This window comes from Tupaia chinensis, unplaced genomic scaffold, assembly GCF_000334495.1.
Source record: "Tupaia chinensis unplaced genomic scaffold, TupChi_1.0 Scaffold144050_1, whole genome shotgun sequence".
NCBI classification, from domain to species: Eukaryota; Metazoa; Chordata; class Mammalia; order Scandentia; family Tupaiidae; genus Tupaia; species Tupaia belangeri.
In genome coordinates, this window is record NW_006203902.1 from 372,209 (window position 1) to 394,488 (window position 22,280).

Sequence of the window (22,280 nt, forward strand, 5' to 3'; positions counted from 1 at the left end):
TCATGTATTTTGTCAGAACATTAGCTACAGTGAGGCAGGGATGTCTTGGGTCAGTTTTGGCTTAAGAGGTTGTTTTTAAGTTTATATTAAATGTGTTTTGAAAGACCTTTCAAAGGTCAAGAAGAACTTCAGCACACCCTCTGTTGTGCCTGATGAAGCGCTATAATTAACAGTAAGTGGTCAAGGTAAAGGGGAACTGTCAGGTAATTTTGGGGAAATCTTACTACAAAGATGTATGAGAAAGCTATATAATTCTTTTATAGTAGTATATCAGGGAGTCAGAGGGGGGGTCACTTCCCAGCAAGGCTACCACAGTTCTGGAGCAATAGCAAGCGGCCTTGCTGACATGCTAAATGGCCCAAGCTTTGTTCCTAGGTGTGTGTGTGGGGGAGGCATGCAGTAGTGGCCTTGCCAACGTACTGAACTGACTGGAAGCAGTGCTCAAAAGGTCAAGGGCTCAACACAAGTTCTGGGGCCCCACCAGGTCAGACTCCTCCAAACTATTGCAGAGAGTTGTTCAAAATGAGCAACTCTCAATCTTTATGAATTTATTTTCAAAAGAAATATATGTAGATGAGTCATTGTATTCCAAGAAGCTTAGCATATAACTAAATGTTCCTAAAATTGACTTAATTTAGAATATATCATATAGCATCAATACTTGTTAAAGAATAAGTAATGACTTATATCTATCTGAAACATATCTATTATATGCATATATGTGTATAATCTCAAACATATGTAAACAGAATTTACATTGCATATACATGTTTTATATATATATATATATAGAAATAATGTATATGACAAGGTCTTTAAAAGTTCATTGAGATGGTGGCATGGTGGTTAAGGCACTGGACTCCCACATGGTCAACCGCAGCTTGAGTCCTGAATCTGTTGGCCTGCTTCTCAGTTTCTCTCTCTTGATGTCTCTCTCTGGTGAGCACATGTGTCCTATAGCAAATTTTTTAAAAAAAGGAAATAATAATAATAAATAAAAAATTTTAACATGTCATTGAAAAATGATTATTATAAAACACTACACATAGATTTCAAAATTTTTTTGCACCAAATAAACCCTGCTTTTATTCCCAGTTTCTGCAAAGTGTCTGAAGTTTCCCAAATGTGTATTTATATCCACACACATAGGCAATGCATTTTAATTGTTATATATATTTTATGGACACATTCAAAATATATGTATATTATTTTATACTTAGAACTGTAGAGTACTCAATTGTTTAAGGGCTAGTGGTTTCTGACAATGTTTTGTACAGTTACAGTGGTATCTGAAAGAAGCAAAAAGCCTGTAACTTTTTGCCTTTTTTTGTGTAACAGCCTATATAGAATCCATTTCCTGAGTAGCATTTTTCTAAACCTGCTCAAAGTCATTTAACAAAGTAGATAAAAGAGATAGGCATGAGCTTTATAATAAACAACAGAGGAAGTTAAAAGATATTTAACTATTCAGAAAATGAAAAAAAAAATCAGGTAAGATACTTTTTCCTTAGTACTTTCCAGCAAGAAGCTGTGGATATAGTTTCACATATCAACTGTCTTTTTAAAAGAGAGACATTTGCATCTGAAAAATCAGGAGTTCATAGATTATTATGCCCAGTTTTACACACAAGTGAAAGAGGTTTGAGATTGTGTCCCATTTATTACAAATATTAAATCTCTTTTCTTCCCCATCTCCTTCTCATTCATTGCATTTGAAAATTGATTTTTGTTCAAGAACATGTCAATAATCAATTTTGTTTAATGTATCATGTACTTAATTATACTCTCCATTTATGAAAATAATTAAATTTACTAAGTTCAGAAACACTACATCATTTTGTAAATTTCATTTAATACTATGTATACAGAGCAAATTAAGGTCCAAATCTGATGAAAAACAATAAAAAGATAATTTTCAGCTTGTATTTCCAATAAAAGCTTTATTTTACATCAAATATGGTTTCCACCCTGTCTCATCTGTTAATTTAATTAGGTAGGCTATATTAAACAATAAAACAATTCTCTGCAAGTCAGAGGACTTCGGTGTAAGTTTTTATTCAGTACGTGCTGAGTACTGTGACCTGAGATTAAACCTCTGCATGACCAGATTAAATCTGGTTAGAATTTAGCCTACTGACCAGAAAAAAATGGCAAATTAGAATATTCTTAGTCTGTATGATTTTGAGATAATCAAATTAAACGAAACAGTCCACTTCCAGTACCTACCACCAGTGTTTTATCAACTCATCCTTACTTCAACTCTCTGCAAGGTTTTGACTGTTTCCCTGCCTGCAGTGAAGGAAGGAAACAGTCTCCCACAATCTATGCTGAACATTTAACTGCCATATTTATTCCCTTAATTTTCTGACACCCATAGAAATATCTCCTACATTGTAGTCTAGAGTTAAGTCCTTTTAATTATACTGTTAGCCACATTTCAGATACTTAACAGAAAATGCTTTGCTTTTACACTAGAGACAAATGTAATCTTTAGAAATATAAACTAATAGATCAACTTTTGATTGGATATATTGTATTAAAATCAATTATTTATTTTCATAAATACATTTGGAACATATAGATCATAATTCTACTTAATACTGATTTATATACTTAATATTCTTTCTTTATTAATAATGTATTTTCCCCTTAAGATAGTTGACTTTCATATGTTACCAACCAAAAAATGAAAGTGAACACATTGTGTGTTTATGATTAGAAATCTAATATTTGTATTATAAAATATGCATGGAATATTCAAACAAAAATTCATTTTATGAATCAGTGTTTATGACAAACAATATCAATATTAATTTTGCAAAAAAGTAATGCTTTAAGCATTTAACACAAAATATATAATCAAGTGGCTGCAACATATATTTACAAAGATAATAAGAGTAGTGATTATTAGGAAAAAATAAATGATTAATGTGTTAGAATATAAAAAAAGTCATTATTAATGTGAAAGAAGAAAGTGCCAATCTTTCAAATGATAGTTTTGAACAACTTTATATATGTATTTGAGAGTTTTTTAAATGATTCAGCCTTTTAAAATTGTGTGTTATATTAAAGTATTAGTGGCATTTGCTTTCCCAGCATGATGTCAACAGATCTGTAGTTATTGCCAACTCAATCCATGAAGGACTAATTACAAGAATAAATAATTAAAAACAAACCAGAACTAACAAGTTGTGATTACACCATAAGTGACAATCTTTTAGTTTGTCAGATAAATGAATGGGTTGTGCAGATAGAGATGACTATAATAAATAAGTCAATCTGTAGTGTCATTTAACTGTGAGTAAAGATATTCATCTTTTGACATAAAATACATAATGTTTTTTTTATATAATTACGCATAACTGTGATTGATTCCTTGTTTGTCTCATTGTAGTGTTACATTTGTAACATTGCGGTTAAGACTATGTCAGGATTCCATGTAAACCCACATATTTCTCCATTTATAATTTTATGATTAAAGTTCTATCCAGAATTAAGCTTGGATTGCCAAGTTTAGTTTTCATACTTTTCTTTCAGTTTTTAAAATTTGCATTTAATCACTGAATATCTTTACAGTGTACATGTTTTTTCCCAGCATGAACATAGTGTATATTAGTATATCAAAGATATTATCATATTATCATCAGCAGATAAGTTTTCATTTTTGTGTCTATTAAATATGTTGTTTATTTTTCCAAATACTTATTAAGAGGACATTTACAATATTTTCCTCTTGCATGATTCTTCTGAAACTGATCTTCAGTGACAGTAGTTTGTCTACAATACAATTCAATTTCATTTCTTTTTTTTTTTTTTTAAGAGATTTTTGCTATAGGGCACATGTGTTCACCAGAGAAACAGAAAGCAAGAAATCCCCCTCCAGGGAAAATGGCCATGCAGCAATCCCTTCTCTTTCATTTTCCCCTCTAGATTTTTGGCATGCATGCACACGCACCTGGCATGAGTTTCAAGTCACTGGATTTGGGAATCAATCAAACTGCGGTCAGCTATGTGGGAGTCCAGGGATATAATTATTACGCCATCTGCTGGTCCCATGATTCAACTTTTATAAATACACATTGAAATTTTTATTCACCATTTGCTGGGTTCTCTTTCACTCCCACATACACTGTTTCTTGCTTCTCTGGCTTGAAGTTCTCGATACAGAATTTCACACACGTCTGCATCAGCTCACATTTTACATATTCAATAAAACTGACAGACTGTCTTTGCCTAGGCCTCATCATCTCCCCATAGCCTTTAACAGGTTAACCAAAGCTACCAATCACTTGCTATGGTTTTGCAACCTATAACACTGACTCCAATAAGCACTGCTGTTTTATTCCAATAACCTTTATGCAATGCAGGTTAAGGCAGCTAGATCCCACCAAGTTGACTCCATGGTTCAAGTCCCATACCCTGTGGCTTGAAAATCATGCTGGGTACATGCATGCCCAAAACTCTGAGAAGAGAATGGAGGATAAGGGATTGTGATGTGACCATCTCCCCTGGGGATATTTCTCACTTTTCCTGGCTCTCTTTCTCTCTCTCTGTTTGTTTAATGGATACAATGTCTTTCAGTTCTTTCACCTTCTATGATGTCAAAAGCACTGATTATACTGTAACTCCCATGCAGACACTTGCCTGTTGCTTTCCTCCTTTGCTTTCTAAGGTCTCTGTTCCTGTATCCAGTTAGTGTTTTGGAAGTAACTCCAAGGCCACATCTAGATTGCCCTGTTTTCCTCTGCAGTCCCAGGTCATGTCTCAAACTGAGCTGTCTCCACACACGTTTTATTAAGCTGAAAGTATGGAAAAAACAATCAGCTTCTCTGTATACTGAATAGCTTGGAGGAAAGTAGAAATCACGTTCATAAAGCATCATTTTACTTAGAGATGATGATACTGACTACAATGACCAAAGCTTCACAATACACTACACACACAGCTGGCCAGGGACACAAGTCTTCACATTCACATTTTATGCCATCTTGGGCAACAATGTTAGGCTCAGAAGAATAAATTGAGACCAAGAGTCTCCTGAAAGAAGATGATGTCCATCTTCCCTTCCATCCTCTTTTACTTGAATTAAAATGCTTTTAAAATAAATTGTTAAAAACTTCCTTTCACAGGAAAGATACATTTTGTCCTGAGAAAAACATATATTGATAAGTGTTTGGACTATTTTTAGTTCTAATTCTTCACATTTTTTCTTTATTTTAGTGAATATTTCTCTGGGGTTAAAAAAATAGTAGATGTTATTAAAAGAAATGCTTCATTTTGCATTAAAACTAGTATTACTATAGTTTTATAACTTTAACATAAGCAAATGGCATGAAAGTTAAGGCAGTTAGATCTCTCCATGGTTCAAGTCCCATACTCTGTGGCTTGAAAATCATGCTGGGTATGTGTGGGTGCATGCCCAAAACTCTGAGAGAATGGAGGAGCAAGGATTGTGATATGCCCATCACCCCTGCGGTATTTCTTACTTTTCCTCTCTCTCTTTCTCTTTGTCTCTCTTCAGCAAGTGTACAGGCTCTATAGTCAAAAGCATGAAAAGGTAATATTGATACATTACTTTGTCTCTCTCTCTCTCTCTCTCTCTCTCTCTCTCTTTATTTATTTATTTATTTATTTATTTATTTGGAGAGGTTTTTGCTATAGGGCACGTGCGCTCGCCAGATAGACAGAGAGAGACAGAGAGACGGAAAGCAAGAACTCACCACCCAGGGAGAATGGCCACACCACAATGCCTTCTCCTCCATTCTCCTCTCAGGATCTTGGACACTAAGGCACATATGCCTGGCATGAATTTAAGCTACCTGGTTTGGGACTCCAACCACAGTCGACTGCATGGGAGTCCAGTGACATAGCCATTATGCCAACTGCTAGTCCCAATACATTACTTTGTCTCTTAAAGGTACCAAGTTTTATGAAAAATTAAAAAAGGATAAGCATAAAATTCTTTTATACCTTTGAATATGTAAAATCTGACTTTATAGTTTATCAGTTGATAATTCAGTATAGATAAACCCCAACTGAAATATTTTAAATATATTTTAATCACTTGCACATTAGCCATGAGAAAAGAATTTTGATAGTAATTACCTAAACAATGTTTCATTTTTTGCTTTAACTCAAAATATGCCTACTACTGAAATAATAAGATAATGAAAACTGCAAATATTAAACTATTAAATATGCATTTTGGTGTTTATTCTGTGTTGTGTACTTGGCTTTCTAGGTCTATGATTTGGTTTCTATTATTAATTTTAAAACATTCTAAAAATATTTCTCTTCTTACTTTTTCCCCCTTTTCTTGTATCCCATTACCTCTTTTCTAATTGCTACACTGCTTTTGAATATTCTGTTCCGTTTTCCCCCCTGGCATCTCAATTTTAAATATTTCTAATGATGACATTTCTTCCAGCTCATTTTTTCCTTCTTGCTGCCAACATACTGATCAGTCAGTTAAAGACTCTATTTCTGTTACGTGTTTTTGATTTCTTGCACGTCCTTTTGACTCTTTCTCAGTGATTCCACCTCTGTTTACAGTACCCATATTATTCTTGCCTGGTGTCCACTTTTTAGATTAATGATCTCAACTTATTACTTGCAGTTGTTTTAAATTTGGAGTTTGATGGTCGCACCCTCTCTGCCACACCTAGTTCTGACTCTGATCTTCTGTTTTCTCTCTTCCAAATGTGGTTTTGTCTTTTAGTATGATTTGTCATTTTGTCGTTGTTGATAGCTTGATATAAACACTGCATAAGAGGAGTTAAGTTACATGTACCTTTAGTGTGAATTGTTGATAGCTTGATATAAACACTGAGTAAGAGGAGCTAAGTTACATGTACCTTTACTGTGAAGTTTTACGTTATCTAGCTAAGAGTTAAGCTGTGTTTACCACTTGCTGTAGATATGGGTGCCAGAGGCGAAAATTTCCCGTGATGTGATTTTTCTGTCTCCCTAGTCATCTTTGGGTTTTCCTAGAGACTTTGTAAATAAATCTTATATGTGTAACTCTTTCAGTTATGTTCTCAGGTATTATATAGGATCCTCACTGATGTGCTGGCAAGGTGTGAGGAGAGGGGATGCATTCTCTAATTCTACCATGAAGTTTTAATTCGCGAATGAACGTTTGCCCCTGAATTGTGATCTTCACAAGTACTTCTCAATTTTGTCTCCTCTTTCTCCTAGGGCAAATCAGAAACATGGAGATCAGAGTTCAGTTTTTCCTCGGAAAAGCAGAAACATGGAGATCAGAGTTCAGTTTTTCCCTTCCCACAAATCATTTAGATTCTGGAAAAAACTCATTCGGTTTGGCAAATGTTTTAATAATTTTCCTTTAAGGATGATCTTATTAAGGAGAACGAAATATTCTGGGATTGCTTGAGGATATCTACTTTTTCCCTTCTCTGACTGATAGCAGGAAAGTTGTTCTCTGATCTTTACTTTGAAAACTTGCAAGACTTCTGGAGGTAAAAATCACAAATTTGTAGAGATTCCTATAATACTAGGAGCTCCTGGAGTTTTTGTTTCTCAAACCTGTCCATACTGAACCTCCAGAAATTCTTAAATTTTTGATGCTTTTCTATCTGATACAAGTCCCATTGAAAGACTTCTAAGCCTCTACTCCAGTAAGCTACAATAAGCTCCCTACTTGTCTGTCTACAGTTTTACAAACAACAGTTTTTCTTGGGCCTTTAATATTCTTAAATCTAATAAGTGTTGTTGTTTTGAATTTGTTCAGCTTTTTTCTTGTAATGAACACCGAAGTGACAACTTCTGTCTTAGTCAGTCTGTGGCACTATAAGGAGCGTACCATAGAGTGATTAGCTGCAAAGTCCACTATTAAAATGTCAGGAGATTCTCCGGTGATGGCCTCCTTTCTGGCTTGTACACAGTAGCCTTTTCACTATGCCCTTAAATGGCCAGGAGAAAGTTGGTCTCTCTTTTTTTATTAGACACTGATGCCATTACTGAGAGCTTGGCCAGTGTTTACAAATTTGGACACTGATAAACTCACATATTGAAGAAATTTAAATCTTGAGCAAAAGATGCTTGAAGAAAACCATAGCAAATCACTTTGTGTTAGCTTGTGAGTGCTGCCATAACAAAATACCATAGACTGGGTGGTATAAGCAACAGAATTATTGTTTTTCTTATAGTTCTGGAAGCTAGAAGTTTAAAATTGAGGTGACAACAATATTGGCTACTTTTGAGGGCTGTGGTTAGGATTCCTTCCAGGCTTATAGGTGGGCATCTTCTCTCTGTAGTTTCACCTTATTGTCCCCTATACATGTTCGTGTCCCAGTTTCTTCAGCAATCATATTTGATGTCACACACACTTTAAACACCTCACTGTAATTTAACTACCTACTTAAAGGTACATTCTCCAAATAAGATCACGTTCTGATGTTTTGGGAGTTAGGACTTCAATGTAGGATATTGTTAAGCAGGAGGAGAAGGAAACAAGTTCCATCTGTAAAGAATATTATAATCCTTTTTTTTTTTTTTAAGAAAAAAAGCAATAAGAAAACAATCGGGCAGATTTAAAAAAAAAATAATGAAAAGAGGCTAGCAGGTGGCATGGTGGTTAAGGGATTGGATTCACACAGAGACATACTTCAGTCTTTCCACCCGCTTATCAAAAGATTTGATAGATTTTAAAGTGATGGAGTTCAAGGGAGAGGATAGAGGAAAATAAAAGGCAAATATTCAAAACCCATGCAGGGAAATATGGAATCTCTCACAAACTTCAGTCTTTTAATCTAAACTCCATATTATTTTCCCCAGATTCTGCAGAAACTTAAGGATAGACATGCAAGACATGCTTCTCCTCATTGACACACAAGGAACTAGAAATGTGCAGCAGAACAAAAAGTGCAATTCTCTTACCTGCAAGTCTCTGATTGAAAAAGAGAAAAAAAAGAAAAAGAAAAAGAAAAAGAAAAAGGAAAAGAAAACATTCTCTAAAAGTTCTCAATACACAGAAATCATCCAAAGCCCACGAGAAGACAATCTGCCTTCTGTACCCAAAGTACTACAGATGCTTCTGATGCCAATACAATTCTGTAGTAGCATCTTTCAGAAGAATTAGCTCCTAAAATTGTTGGTAAGAAAAAACAAAGCAAGAAATTGACTCAGAGCATCCTTATCCGTCAGCAGAGAACACAGATGTCTTCATGAACAGATAATCAGAAATCTAGTTTCTGATTTCTAACGTTTAAACAATATTGCTATAGTAAGTAAAAAACTAATAGTTTGATCTTTGTAGACACTAGAAACAGTGGGATAAAATATCAGATTACTTGTCATGAGTTACACATTTGATGGAAAAAGGTTATACTAATGAGAGTAATAGATACTGAATTATATTTAAAGAAATATGAGATGTAAAAATCTATAAAATTTGTATTAGACCACTCAGAAAATTTTAAGTAAAGTATTAAAAAAGCTTTATGAAATTCATTTGATGAACTAAAAGTATATACTTTCTCAATTTAAACACTTAGGGTACTAAAATAAAGTAGCAGAGTTGCTAGATGCCAAATTCAAATAAAAGTTAATATTGAGGAAAAAATTGTATAAAACAGAGGGAAAAGCTAAAAGAATTGGAAGATGGATTAGATTTATAATGTAAGAGGAATTGCAGAAGAAATACATAACAGATGAAAAATAGCTATTGAACAATAATGGAATATTTCTCTGAGCAGAACAACTGAGTTATAGATTTTATACATCTATACATTTCCAAAGAAAGTTATTGAGGGACGAGCAGTTAGTGTAATGGCTATGTTGCTGGACTCCCATGTAGACAGCCGTGGTTTGAGTCCTGAACCGGGGGCTTAAACTCACACTGGGCACATGTGCGAGCATGACCAAGATCCCAAGAGTTGAATGAAGGAGAAGGGATTGGGGGATGACCATTCCCCATGGGGGCTGATTTCTCGCTTTCTGTCTCTGTCTCTCTCTGTCTTTCGGGCAAGCGCATGCGCCCTATAGCAAAAAAACCTCTCCAATGGCATAATGGTTATGCTGATGGACTCCTACATAGTTGACCACACAGTTCAAGTCCTGGATCCAATGGCTTAAAACTTACACCACGCATGTGTGCATATGTGCTCAAGGTCTCAAGAGGAGAATAGAGGAAAGGGATTGCCACATGTCCATTGCCCCTGTGGGGTGATTTCTGCCTTTTTGTCTCTCTGTATCTCTCTGTCTGGAGAGTGCACATGCCCTAGAGCAAATCTCTCTCTCAATAAAATAAAAAAAAAAAAGGAAAAGGAAAAGCAAAAATAAATAAAGGAAGAAAGTTATTGAACAGGACCAGCAGATGGTATAATGGTTATGTCACTGAACTCCCAAGTAGTCAACTGTGGTTCGAGTCTCAAAACCAGTAGCTCAAAACTCAGCCCACGCATATCTTAAACTCACGCCAGGCATGTGTACGTGCGTGCCCAAGATCCCGAGAGGAGAATGAAGAAGGGATTGCAACATGGTCATCCACCTCGGGGTGGGGGGTGATTTATTGCTTTCTGTCTCCATCTTTCTGGAGTGCACACAACCAATAGCAAAAAATCTTTCAAAAACAAACAAAAACCCTGTATCTAATTATTAAAAAAATTATAAGAGTACAGACAAAATAAAGATAGGTTTAGAAGAGAGAAAATCAAATTGATATTGAATTTTCAGTTTCTACAATATAAAAAAATAAATAATAACATAATATTCAAAAGAAAAAAAAACATGAGAGAAAAAGGACTAGCATTTTCAAAGCAATATCCAGTCATAACAATATCTTTGTCAAGGCAAAAAAAAAAAAAAAAGAAGAAGAAGACATATAAGGGTATCCAAAGGTGCCCACTCATGTATTTGAGAGAAATATGTGTTCTTGGGTACTTTAGCCAAAAACCAGATGAAGGAAAGAAAAAAGAATAAATATTGGAAGCATATTTTGCATTTTTGTTCAAAATAATTTAAAATATGTTAGGTATTTGTCATATGTTTTAAATAACAGATCATAACACCAATATTTATATCAGTTGAGCAAAACACAGAAAGTAAAAGGAGGAAATTGCTTGGAGATGAATAGTTTGAGAAGTAGGAACATAAAAACATAAAAAATAATTTATTGAGGAAGCAACTTAATGGTAAATGAGATTTATATATTAAATGTTCCCATAACAGTTGAAGAATATAGAATATGCTTTATTATGGCAACTGGTATTTGAAAGATAATTTATACCAAAAATGTTAATCAACCTATGTGGTAACACAAAGCGTCAAATTGCCTGAACCAATTCCTAGGGAATCCTAATTATTTGCAGGATAATAATGCTTTTAAGAATTAGAGAGAATTACAAGACACAGGAGAACTTTTTCCTCAGAAGAGTTGAAGAAGTCAGACAAAGCTTTCCATTAAGCCTTTTTCTTAAAAATTAGAATACATTCCAAATTGGATTTAACATGCAAAGTTCATTCAAACCAATTCATGTAGAAACATTACTTATAGAGGGTCATTTCAGTTATAGAATATGTTCACTTTAGATTTCATTCTTTGTATACAGCTTACAGGCTATCCTCCATTATTCATTCAATCATCATAAACCCCAAAAGAAATTCATAAATTACAACTCTGTTTACTTTTGTTATAATAATTTGTCTAGAAAAATTGGTTATATCTTAATAAGAGCAATTTATGATTAAGGAAAATGTATTAATTTCTTTTAATAAATATCAGCAATATTTTTACAACAGGTCTGATTACCAGTATGTTTACAAGAGAATTTGATCAAATCAATTCTTATTATTCACCCCTGGCCAAGAGAATGTTCCAGGACTGTTGTAACTCTTTCTTTGCCACTGTATACCATTAAACTAAAAATAGGAATAAAAGAAATACAATGAAACTTAGAAAATAAAAAGTAAGTAATTGCCTAATAGTAAGTAATTGCAAAAAACAGTAATTTAAATGGGATAAATTCATTATGGAACTATTAACAGAAAGCATTAAGGATCAAGACCATGTGAACAAAAAATTAACAAAAATAATGACTATATATCCATATAACTGACAAAGTGAACTGTTATGGGGACCAGCAGATGGCATAATTGTTATGTCATTGGACTCCCATGTAGTCAAATGTGGTTCAAGTCCCGGATCCGACAGCTTAAAACTCACATGGGGCACATGTGTGCACTTGCCCAAAATCCCAAGAGAAGAATGGAGGAGAAGGTATTGTAGGGTGGGATTCTCCCTGAAGGGTGATTTCTCGCTTTCTGTCTCTCTGTCTCTCTGGTAATGCATACACCCTATAACAAAAATCTCTCTCAGAAAAAAATGTACTGTTGTGTATACTCAAAAATTAATGAATTAAACAATATAGACACAGAAAATTCACAATAAATTTCAAAGAATCAATAGTATCAATAAAACATAATATTTAATAAAATAATAGTGTAAATAAATTACAAATAATATCAAAATATAAATTATAGATTATTTTTTAAAATGAAGTCAAAGTCAAATATAAAAAGGAAATCATACTAAAAATTACAAAATATTTAGAAATGAATGATGATAATGTTATATATCAAAGTAGGTATTCCAAATCTGAAGCAGCAATTAGAGATATTATTGATGTCTTCATTTATTTTTTAAAATATTACTGAAAACAAATGTATAATATTTTCTACAGAAAATTTCAATATAAGTGATTATAATAAATATAAATCAATTACAAAAATAATAATAAGGGCAAGAATTATAAAATATTAAACCAAAGATGAGAGTATTTGAAAAAAGTAAAAAAAAAAAGAAAACAACTTTTTTCTTAATAAAACATCTATGCAACAGACCTATCTCCAGAAAAATTTGTTTTGATCTTTTTGATCTTTTTGTTATAGGGCATGTGCATTTGCCAGAGAGAGGGAAAGTGAGAAATCACCTCCCAGAGGAATCAGCACATGCAATTCCTTCTCCTCCACTCTCCTCTTATGATTTTTGGGCACAGAAGCACATGTGCTTGGCATAATTTTCAAGCTGGGATCAGAGACTCCAACTGGGCAAGTGGCCATGTGGGATCCAGTGCATTAACCTCCAGGTCACCTGCTGGTTCTCTAGTAATATTAAAACCAAGCAAAACAAACCATGTGTTAGGAAGAACAAAAAATGATATTATTGCTTTGCAATCATTTGCTAACAGAGAACTTGAGGACAAATTTTTGTTTCTCATAGAATGTCTATTTGGAAATAGTCATAGATTTTAGATGCAAGTAATTTATAGATATTTGATTACAGTGATTTTATAAACATAATTATAGATTTAGAATAGCACATTTTCTATGATTATGCTTTTTCTCTTGTCCTTTAAAATAAAATGAACATAAAAGGAATAAAATAATTAAGATCCAGGGACCAGCAGATGGCATGAGGTTACATTGCTGGACTCCCATGTAGTCAACTGTGTTTTGAGTCCCAGACCTGGTGGCTTAAAACTCACGCTGGGTGCATGTGTGCGAGTGCTCAGGATTCCAAGAGAGAATAGAAAAGGGATTGCAGTGTGACCAGTCCCACTGGGGGGGGGGGGCAGGTAGGTTCTTGCTTTCTGTCTCGCTCTTGCAGTTGTGCGTGCCTTATAACAAATATCAATCTCTCACTTTTTTTTTTTGGGGGGGGGGGGGAGGGTTTTCAGGGCATGTGCACTCACTAGAAAGACAGAGAGAGACAAGAGAGACAGAAAGTGAGAAATCACTCCCGGGGGGATGGCCACTCCGCAATGCCTTCTACTCCCTTCTCCTCTCAGGATCTTGGGCACACATGCACACACACCCAGCATGAGTGTAAGACACTGGGTCTGGAACTTGAACCATGGATGACTATATGGGAGTTTAACAACAACCATTATGCCAATTGCTAGTCCCACAAAGATATCTCTTTTTTTTTTTTTTTTTTTTTTTGGAGAGGTTTTTGCTATAGGGCATGTGCACTCGCCAGACAGACAGAGAGAGACAGAGAGACAGAAAGCAAGATATCACCCCTCCAGGGGGGATGGCCACACCGCAATCCCTTCTCCTCCATTCTCCTCTTGCGATCTTGGGCACGCACGCACACACACCCGGCGTGAGTTTAAGCCATGGGGTCCAGGACTCGAACCGCGGTCGACTACGTGGGAGTCCAGCGACATAGCCATTATGCCAATTGCTGGTCCCTCACAAAGATATCTCTTAAAAAATTCAGTTCCTTTTAATCAAAGTTTTTATTTAAGGGTAAAACTATGGGTTGTTAGTTCAATTCATTATAATATTCTCTTTGCATATTTCAATGAAAATTTAAGGTAGCAGAACTTTTGCTAATAAATGTAAATGTCTGATGAGGAGAAGGAATAAAGGAATAACGTCATACATTTATTGATGCAAATCTCAATAAATCTAAATGTTTTATGAATTTTTAATTTCATAATATGGCACACTAAAAGCAAGCTTAATAGCTCATATTTATTCATAATTATAATTTAGTTTCTTCTCTTTTGCATCATTTGAAACTTTGCAATAAATCTGAAAGCATTCCAGATTGTGTAGCACTCTGCTGGAGGTCTTCTTATAAATTTGACACATTGACACATTGCCATTTATCATTAAACATTATGCTATTTTCCAGTCATTCACCATGACAGGGTTCACATCGCAACCAATTTGAATAAATTTTGCATACTGTTACTTCTAACACAATATTCAATATTTTAATAACTTCAAGATTTGTCAGGGTATGCCTTAGTAATTCTGTCAAAAACTGCTCATTTTGTTTAATGTGATAAACCCTTTAAAAACAAAATCTACTCACTGTCTAGATCATGTTACAATATATATATCTAACTTTCTTCTTCCTTTACTTTTATTTTTTATACAATTTCCTAAATAGAAAGGTTAGTAATAGTTTGAAAAACATTAAATAATTTTACATCTCTCTACACTGTTAAAGAAACTCCAATGGCATTTCAAAATAGTGACTAAACATGTTAGTGTCTTTAAGAAATCAAAGAAACATAACTGTTTAATATTTAGTATCTTAGTATCAATAGATATTAGTAATGCTTTAATTCTGTTCTTTCAATGTTATTTACCAAAATATTCATAAAAAAATTTGTTGTCAATAAATACCCATGACCGTTTTCTTTTTAACCTACGTACCATTACCACCCTTGCCTGGTATTTATTATTAATAAATCTGTTTGTTAATCTGTTAAAGAGTAAAGTTTTACATAACTAGTTTATTGGATTAATATATTCTTGTCTTGGAACCAGCAGATGGCATAATGGTTACTTCGCTGGACTCCCACATAGTTGGCCACAGTTTGAGTCTTGGATTCAGCAGCTAAAACTCAGGCAGGCACATGTGCATGCGTGCCCAAGATCTTGAGAGGAGAATGGAGGAGAAGGGATTGCTGCATGCCCATCCCCTTGGGGGGTAATTTATTGCTTTCTGATTATCCATCTTTGTCTCTTTGGGGAGTAGATGCATCCTATAGCAAAAAAAAAAAAAAAAAAAACTCTCTAGAAAAGAAAAACAGAAAAGATGTCTTGTCTCTTGGTTAAACTTACTGAGTCATATTCATGACACACGAAGACCCATGTGTAATAGATAGTTATTTTGTCAATTATAATAATCATATTACTATTATGATTTTAAAAAGAAGAGTATGCATATAAAATCATTGTTAACTATTTAGAAAAGCTTTGAAATGTCTTTAAAATTAGCATTATATACCAGGTTTTCAATGAAAATATCAACTGAAATTTAAGAAATCTATATTCAAATCATCTCTTCGGTATCTTATCAGTCATTTCTAAAAAATGAAATAATTAAAATGATAAATGATATAGTTGTGATTTTACAAAATATTTGCCAGAGAATTATTGTATATTACACATTTATCTATTCATTACTTTTTTTAATGATCAGTGAACAAATATAATATCTGGAGACAGGCAGAGAAAGGGTGAGTGAAAAATCACTCCCCAATGCATCCTGGTCAAGCCACAATCCCTTCTCCATCCTGTAGGGATTTGGGGCACATGTGCATATGTGCCCACCATGTTTTTCAAGCCATCAGGCTGGAATTATTGTATAACTGTAATCAGTCATGTGGGATCCAGCTTCCCTAACCTATAAGCCAGGGTGCCATTGTTGTTTTTATTTCTTTTCAATTTAAAATATATTTTATATCTCCAGGTTCATAAAATATGACCTTTATAAATGGATCTTCAAGATATTATCCCAGATAAACAAATGCTAAAAGAGTCGCCAAAACAAAACCGGCTCTTCAGAAAATATTTAAGGAGCCAGGCAGTAAAGCAAAGCTAAAGAGAGGCAAATAGAAGCAAGAGAACACAAAACAACTAGAAAGAAAGAGTAAGTCCACACATGTGTTAATAACATTAGATATCGGTACTAAATATAGAATCAACAATTTTACACATGCAGATTTAAATACAAATTCACCCATTATTTGTTAAACTATTGTCTCCACAAGTTTCAATTTATATATTTATTATAACAATTACTCATTGTACAAAACTAGAAAATATAGGAAAAGTTCAAACTATTATGACTGAGTCTTTCTTTGAAATTAATTTACAAAAAAAGGTAAAATCAAGAACTTTGTAAAGTCTGTAAATCACCGAAGCACTGGCTTTACCGTGTCTTCATTTTCAAAGATCTCTTTCCAATTTTGCTTATCTTTCCTTTTTCAAAAACTTATTTCTTTATACACAGTACAGTGTTATGGTCTTACAAGAACTCAGATTATGTGAGTAAAAGTATTCTTTTTCTATCTCTTCCTAATGAGATGTTATTTACAATTTTACTTATCTCTACCGGGAATAATGATTGATATCCATAGATTAATTTCAGATTATAAATTTTTAAATTCAATTAATTAATTTATTTATTTAGAGATTTTTTTTTGCTATAGGGATGGCCATATTGCAATCCCTTCTCCTCCATTCTCCTCTTGGGATTTTAGTCATGCATGCAAACACACCCTGCATAAGTTTTAAACCACCAGGTCTGGGACTTGGACCAAGGTCAAGTATGTGGGAATCCACTGACGTAACCATTACACCATCTTCTGGTCCCCAGATTATAAATTCTTATTTCCCATCGTCCTCTACATAGAAATTACAAATTCTGCTTTCATTGGCTTTGTTAATACTATCTTTGTTAATTTATGGGATTGCTTTCAAAGACCATCTGTACACTACATAGATATGTAATGATTACATGTAAATCATAAATTACATTAATATTTAAAGAGAAAAAGATATCGGAAAAACAACTTTAATAATATTTTTAAAAGTTACATTTATAGTCTAGGATATTGCATGATCATACATGCACATAATAATGCAGTAATACAAAAATACAATATATTGAGTTGTCGGAAAAGTCTTGACACATTTTTTTGCATAGAGAAACATAGAAAAATATATAATGACTTTTCCAATGACTGAATATTATAAAGAAGACAACTCACAAGAATTCTAAGCTATTTTCATAAGGTTAAAGTAAATTTGGCAGAATAAGCAAACAAGTTAAATATTCATCCAGTCAACCCTATGTCTATACCCAGATTAGGAAAGCTTTGCCTGTATAGATGTTGGTACCGCTTCCCTGTGAGTCAGTCGAGGTCTCTGTGAAGTTCAGGGCTGGGCTAGCAGGGATGCAGCACAGAGCAGTAATGCAAGCTCTGTGATGCTTCGACCACATGGGAAGGTGCTGAGTTGGTGTCCAGAGGTCTGCTTGTGCTGCACTGTGATCTGGGCGGGGTTGGACTGTGGAGTGGATCTTTCTGTCGCTCTCTCATAGTAAAAATGTTCTCCATGATTCAAAGAAGGTCTGAGGGAAGTACAGAAAGGTAGTGAGGACTGCCTGCAGCTCAGGAAATCTAGAGTAACAGGGTAGTGGAAGGTCACGGGCACAGGAAGATTGTATATAGCATATGGGGAATGTGTAATATCAAACCAGGAGGCCTTTTTTTTGGTTGTCAAATTTTTATGCACTCTTTCTCATACAAATTATCTTCTAGAAAACATGAAAAAGTGAAAGCTAAGCTTCAGAAAAACTGGTATTTCACAGTTTTCAGTCAAAGAGGTTTTCTTCCCTTCTTTTAATTTCTGACTTAAGACAAAATGTCCTAAAGATATTGCTTTTTCTTGCCTAGGCAACAGTGCCGTTGATTTCGGTTTTCAGCTCCAATTATGGTTACTGTTTCCACAAAAGAGTTATTTACACCCTTGGCTATTTATCATCTCTGCAAAGTGCCTGACCTCAATGGCCTGGGAGAGTTGATGCCAACCTGTGTAACCAGGATTTATTCATTTGTAATTTGCTGCAGTGTCCCTGCACTCAGAAAGAGAGAGAGAAGAAAAGTGAGAAAGCATCCCCCAAAGGGGATGCCCACACTGCACCACACTGCAGTCCCTTCTCCTCCATTCTCCTCTAGGGATTTTGGACATCAATGAACATCACCTGGCATGTTTTTCAAGCCTTTCACCCTAGACTCATACAGCACAGTCTGTCATGTGGGATTCAACCTCCTTAACTACCATGTCTCCAGCAGGCTTATAATTCAAGTTAAAAGGAATCCTTACACATTGGTGTAAAGTGCACTTACATATTTTTAGTTAAAGGATCATTTAAGTTATATATACACATTTAAAATGCATTTTATTATCTTATCTGTTGTAATTTCATCTGATTACAACAGTATTTATAAAATAATAATAATAATGATAATAAACAAAGTTAATGCTGCAATAAACATCGATGTGCAAGCATTTTTCTGACTAAGAATTCTTCTGTCCTTTGGGTAAATATCAAGGAGTGGGATTGCTGGATCATATGGCAGTTCTATTTGTAGATCTTTGAGGAACCTCCATATTGTTCTTCACAGTGACTGGACAAATTTACATTCCCACCAGCAGTGTAGGAGAGTTCCCCTTTCACCACATTCCTGCCAGCACTTATCATTTTGTTAAGACATGGAACCAACCCAAATGCCAACAAATAGATGAATGGATTGAGAAAGTATGGCACATATACTCTATAGAATTCCACTCAGCTATAAAAACAAGATCCTGACTTTTGACAGAAAGTGGATGAATATGAAAGATTTACTGCTGAGTGAAGCAAGCTAGGCTATGAAAGAGAGACATTGTATGTCTCCACTTAATATGTACTGATTGTCTGCACTCTATAGCCAAAACTGAATGACTAGAGGATATAGAAACATAGAAAATGGTTCTAAGTACCAGATACAGTGTGGGAAGAGGGTGGGTGAAGGAGATGAGTCTGAAGAAGGACATTAAGGACAAAAATAGAGAGGCAAGTCATTATGGGACAAAGAAATGGGTTATTATGTGTTGATAATGTGTATAGTATTCTCAACTGGATTGGTGAAAAATGTATACATGTTGGAATATTCACTTTGCAAGCTAAGTGACATGTGAAAAAATGTGTGAAAAAAATCGAGGGACCAGCAGTTGGCATAATGGCTATGTTGCTGGATTCCCACATAGTTGACCGTGGTTCGAGTCCTGGACCCAGTGGATTTAGCTCCCGCCAGGCATGTGTGTGTGTGCCCAAGATCCTGAGAGGAGAATGGCGGAGAGGGGATTGCAGTGTGGCCTTCCCCCTGGGGGATGATTGCTTGCTTTCGGTCTCTCTTTCTCTCTCTGTTTTTCTGGCAAGCGCATGTGCCCTATAGCAAAAACCTCTCCAAAAGAAAAAAAAAGAAAAAGAAAGAAATTGAAATACAAAATATAAAAAATAAATAAAACACAATAATAAATAAAATAAGTCAATAAAAAATTTAAATAAAACATAATTCTTAAAAAATAAAGAAAAGAAAAGGAAAATATAAGTTCTAAGTCTATTATATATGCAACTCTACTATTTCAACAAATTGGAAGTAAAACATTTACTTTCTGTATCAGATTTTCTTTGTTTTACTTTGTTCATAGTGTTGATTTTTTAAATTGTTAGTTTTGTTTTGCTTTGTTTTGGACCCTTATGTTCTTTAAAGCTGTGTCTGTAATTGAATTTTATGAAGCTCATAGCTGTTTAAATAAAAATCCAACCTGCTGTTCTAGACCAGTCTTACCTGAAATTGTAAGTCTCACAGACAGATTATGTAGAAATCAATAATTTAAAATGAAAAATGTCAACGAGACAGTCTGCTTAAATTAATAATCTATTTGACATAATATATATGTAATTTTAACATGTAAGCTAGATAAAACATGTTCATTTTTCTTTAACTGTTTTTATTACCACGTAGATATTAATAAATTATTTTACCATTATTTTAAGTAAATCATCAAGATCTGTCAACTTTTTTCCTTTGTGGTGTCATCTTTGGAAGAAATCCAATAGCCTGTAGTCATGAGTGTTGTGTTAGGGACCTTTTATTTCTAGTGACTGAAACGATGAGCTGACAAACTTCCCATTACATTTTGCCAGTATTGAAACTGTTACAAAGGGATTATGAGATTTATCCAGGGCCAGAGTGCTAGTCATTGACTAGTTGGCTGAAAATTATGTTTCAGATGCCTGATTCTTAACCCAATTGGCTGTGTAACATCTCTTGAGAACATTGGTGCTAAAAGATTCAGGCTGTTTCAATTTACTCTTTTAATTAAAACATAGAACTGGAGAAGAAACAAATGAAAGAGATAAGAGCAAGGCTTAAAATATCTGCTAGCTGAATATCCACCAGCCTACCCTCAGTAGTCTTTGCTACATTTCTGCGGTAGGACTCCACCAACATATCTCTGAACAACTGCCACTTTTTCTTTTTCATTATGCAACATGCCACATTTACAGGCTCAGAATGATACTTTACATTCCATTTCCTCGACATAGCATCATTAGAAGGAACACATAATTCCAAGTGCTGACACTTAGAAAATGCAATGGATTACGTTGCTTCATTATATTCCCTCATTTAGAGTTAGAAGCTTTAAATTAAAGAATTCATCAACAACTCTTGCTAAGCATACATGGTGCCTAAAATCTATTAACTATGGGGAGTAGCTTAATAGTAAAACGATAAAACTTGGCTTTAAAAGAATAGCATTGATATCTAGGGTGGGGTAGGGGGTGCTTCATGTGGTCTAAATGGTTTATACAGGTAAAAACAGATCATTTGTAAAAAGGACTGGGACTTAAAATTCCAGGATCAAAGGCATTAGAAAAATAAAATTTAAGAGAATTATTTTATTTTCCCACATTTTTGTCCAGTCACTAAACATGATCAAGAACTCTGTTTATCTTTAAAAATGAATGAGGCAGACATGACTCTTATCTACAAGTAGCCTGAAATTCTATAAAGAGAGGCACACCACACATCCATAGTTATATAAAAATAAGATACTGGGCCAACAGGTGGCATGGATGTTAAGGTGCTGGATCCCACATGGGCAACTGTGTTTCAAGTCCTGGACCTGGGGGCATCACATGTTCACGGGTGCACAAAATCCCGAAAGGAGAATGGAAAAGAATAGACTGTGGCATGATCATCCTTCTCGGGGGTGATTTCTCACTCTCTTTCTCTTCACTCTTGTCTCTGTCTTGTGAGTGTGTACACTCTATAGCAAATAAATAAATACTGATTAATGATAAATGTCAGGAAGGAAAAGCCCAGAACATTGAAGTTGGCTGTTCAAATGAGCTGAAAACATGACTTAGGCAATTTGGATCCACTTCATCTTTCTATTTATTTTTAACTATCATGAAAATTAAAAACATATTTGCAGAGAAACAATAAATTAACATAATTAATGATGGTTGCACATTCAGTTAACTATGATGGCAATAGCATATCTTATTATCCTCGACAATTTACTTAATGTGGACTGTTAATGTCTATGCTACATATTGATTTATATATGATCTCTATTTATAATTAACCCAAGGTAACTGAAAATTCTATGGCACTATGCTAAGGTTTTACAGTCCTTGGCTAGCATAGACATGATCCAAGGTAGGACCAGTAGAGATGATTAAATCACATTTACCTACTGGAGCGAAATACATTCTTATATAGATACATGTATGCATATTTTGAATGCAAGAAAACCTCAAATCAGTTTAGCACCGTGTTGATGGTATAAATTTTTGACCCAGACCCAGTGTGTGTGAATCTTGGCTTTGTCTCTTATTGAGTTAACTAAACTTGGACAAGATATTTAATCTGTCTAATACCAGTTAATTTGTC